The sequence below is a fragment of the Etheostoma spectabile genome, chromosome 13, assembly GCF_008692095.1.
Source record: "Etheostoma spectabile isolate EspeVRDwgs_2016 chromosome 13, UIUC_Espe_1.0, whole genome shotgun sequence".
Taxonomy (NCBI): domain Eukaryota; kingdom Metazoa; phylum Chordata; class Actinopteri; order Perciformes; family Percidae; genus Etheostoma; species Etheostoma spectabile.
In genome coordinates, this window is record NC_045745.1 from 24,966,237 (window position 1) to 24,969,732 (window position 3,496).

The 3,496-nt window shown below is 39.5% G+C and overlaps 1 long non-coding RNA gene across 1 annotated transcript in view; it reads left to right on the top strand.

Annotated features, from left to right (window-relative positions):
* The window catches only part of LOC116700788 (uncharacterized), a 3,801-nt gene extending 517 nt beyond the window's left edge, over window positions 1–3,284 (top strand). The window contains exons 2-3 of the long non-coding RNA XR_004334734.1: window positions 2,503–2,515; window positions 3,211–3,284. This is a non-coding gene — a long non-coding RNA (uncharacterized LOC116700788). The remainder of the gene's footprint in view (window positions 1–2,502; window positions 2,516–3,210) is intronic.
* The last annotated feature ends 212 nt before the right edge of the window (window positions 3,285–3,496 follow it).

The window sequence follows — 3,496 nt, forward strand, 5'->3', positions numbered from 1 at the left end:
CTTATGGGTCTCAGTAGGTGGACAGAGGGCCATAGTGTGACCTGCTCAGGACAGCTGCTGACATAATGAGGCCAGTAAACAAGCATCTGTCTCCCCCGCTGAAAAGTAAACCCACTCAGACCTGGTCGTTTCTCTTCCCTTCTCCCTCATTGTCAGTCTGATCCGGGATGCTGCAAATGGTCAAACTGGTGACCATAAAAATATAGAAACTCCTTTAAGATTATAGACATAACGTAACCCTTACTAGTTTGGTGATTACACAGCAAAGTGACAAACCAACTACCAAGTATTTTGAGGTATTGTTATAGTTTTGTAAATACAAAGCTGTTTTCATTCATCACAGGTTTGTACGTTTGTTTTAAATAGGTGTTCAGTGAGCCATAGCTTTACATTATGATCATAGTATGTATGTAGATTTTTATCCTGATAGTATTATTATTTGCACAATGGCTTTCTGCATGAGAATATTAAACTTTAAAATTAACCAGGCTGTGCAAATCACAAAATTATTAACAATATTTTTGCTGTCCTGAATCCATCATGACTATTTGTGAAGCTTGTTAGGAGTTGAAACCCGCAGCCCTGTCTCCTAATAAAACACGAAATGAAAAGTCCTGTTTGTTTGACCCAGTCATCCATTCTGATCCCCTCCCTACGTAGACTTTCTCAGACCTTTATTAGAAATGTATTTCTGATCAAAAACAAACGTAATCCAGGACAAAATACTTTTCTCTTGAAACGTAATTGACAACGCAGCTTGCACGGGTACGTAATTATGAGTAGCCTCACAACAAAAGACAATACTTTGTCTTTTAAACACGCATTTCTCAAAAAAACTGTGAACAAACTCCATTTAGTGCTGTACTTTTCTTTATCATTTGCTTTTAGTGTATGTCTAACAATTGATGAAACAAACCATTAAGACATTTGAATCTAAATTATTGTAAAGTATGTATGTGTGTTACTCAGCAGGTGCCATAGAAAGCATCGCACAGAGCAAACTGCACAGATGTTTGTTTTTCTTTAAAAATATAACTTTAGACGCACCTGGATGTATTTGCATCACAGCAACACTTTGCCATACAGCATGATCCTGAAAAATGGTGACTTGCCTGTGATACACATACAAACAAATGTTGCCACTGATGACATCTTCTGTGGTAAAATGTATTACTATTGCTTTGCTGTCTGCAGGGGGAGGCTGAACAGGGGGAGATTTATTGTCCAGTGCTAAGACAATAAAGGGGGTTGAGGTTGTTGGTGAGTGAGGGAAAGGAGAACTGTTGAGTCTATGGAGTATGAGTCATTGTTTGCAACCTGTCTCTCCAGCTTGACTGTCTTGTTGATCTGGCTTTTGCCTTGTTGGCGTTCTCTCTATATCCTCTCCTGAGCACCTGATCCATGACATTCATGAGGTTTCTGAGCTCCCTACTAATCATTGATTCAGCAGTGTCCCGTTGTTATCAAATATTATGAATTTTGAATTTGTTGTCTTGCTAGATTGACAGTCAAAGGTAGGTGTATGTTTCATCACCCATGTTCTGACTGTCTTAAGAGGAAGTTCAGTTGGTTTTGCCAAGGTAGTGCTGGATATCCATGATGGAACATTTTACACGTACTTAGTTGATGCTTTTTATCTTGAGAAATTTGGCTTAAATTTGTTTCATATGTTCATACATTTTGGACTGGGTTTTATTAGTTAAGGCTAGGTGGCAAGTTATGTGTAATGGCAGATTAATGGTATTTTATGATGAATTTATAAGACAAAGAAGAAATGAGAAGCAGGTGAAATAAGAGCTTTGTTGATGTAACTGATTTTTTGGGTTTACGTAATACATGTGTGTTACAGCGACTCTGCAGTTCAGGCCGTAGAGGGAAGGTCATTACTGCATTTGGGAGGTAAAGGGTTGAAGAGTTGGGGCTGGATGGAGCGCTAATCAGAGAAGGAAAAGAGGGAAGCAAAGCGTAGAGTAAGAGCGGCGTGCAGGGCTGGAGCATTGCCTGGAGGTATGGGTTGCGGCTCCCTCGGCTGCACTGTATGGCTGCACCAGGGTTTACAATCCATTACAAACAACCACAGGCAGCCAGTGGATTGAGCGATGCACAGACATCAACAACACAGCAAGCAGGAAGCTCTGTAAGCCATGGTTTTAACCAAAATGGGGTCAAATGGCTTTGCTGGTTTCACAAAGTGAATCGTTATGAATGCATTTTATGCTAATCATCATAATGCATTTTATAAATTAGCTTTGAACTGCATGAGTCCACACTCCAGCAAATGAATCAAGAACTCCTCACAGAATCACATGCGTCTTGTTGTTTTCAACAGTACTTCACTTCCTAATAAGCATGACAGCAAGAAGTATGTGATTTTGTGAGAAAGTCGGATTCATGCAGTCCCACCCATTGGTTTGTTTGAATTTTCTAAAATTCCACTTCTGCATTCACACAGGGATAGATAAATAGTTTGGTAAAATAGGAATCAATACTTTTCAGGGAAAGAAACAAAAACTTTGTTGTACTGCATAACTTTGAATCTATCAAGGTTGTTTTCTCAATCTACGCTTTGGTACACACTGACTCCTATTTTACATCAGGGAATACTCTTGTGTTACACACCAATGCAGATACAATTAGATGCTGCATGTTCCAGGGTTCAACATGAGACAATAAACTAAAGAGCTGCTTGTCGTCCAGAAATCTCACCCATTATATCTTGAGATGGGTTAGTTATGCTGATATAATGTGATAATGAATGTAACACCACTGAAAGAATGTCTGTCTCTGTGTTCAAATACTAAAAATCATAAAAACTTCATGTATCCTATCAGTGTTGCCTGTGTAACCAAACCCTTATATAGTGTATTCATCTGTGCCATAGACCTCCATTGTTTTCCATATAAATGTTGAACATATATAAGCCGCTTTTTTTGCACTAGTTGATATGTTTCTTCATTACCATAAACAACGGGCACGGCCAGCGGTGCAAAACCTGGGCATGCACTGTGCAGCACATAGGGGTGCAGCACCATGGGGGCGCCAAAGCGATGGTGAAAGAAAGAAAAAGTAAAAATTGAAAAACAATTTTGGGGGATTTTCTATGTCGGTTATATCTGCTGTTGTGTGTTTCTAAATAATGTCTGCTTTTCCTGAATGTTAATTAACATTTTAGAGGACAAACAGGCTAAAGTAGGTGCCCTATCTCATAAGATTCCATCATAGAATGTTGACATAGAAGAGGGAGTGGGGGTGGGGCTGGGGCGCTGAGCGAGCAGGTACGAGCATACGAGTAGTTTGCTGTCATCTATGGAAAAAGATGGATAAAGCTAATAATAGAAAAAGAAAGAGTCATAGGGAGATGGCATGTCAAGGGATGTGACTGCAGTTAAATTAGTGGATGGTGAAAGGCAACAGGTAGGATTTAAAGTGTGACGTCTGTGCTTGGATGCTTGCACATATTCATTTCAACAAACTAGCTAGCGTTTTCTAACACTGG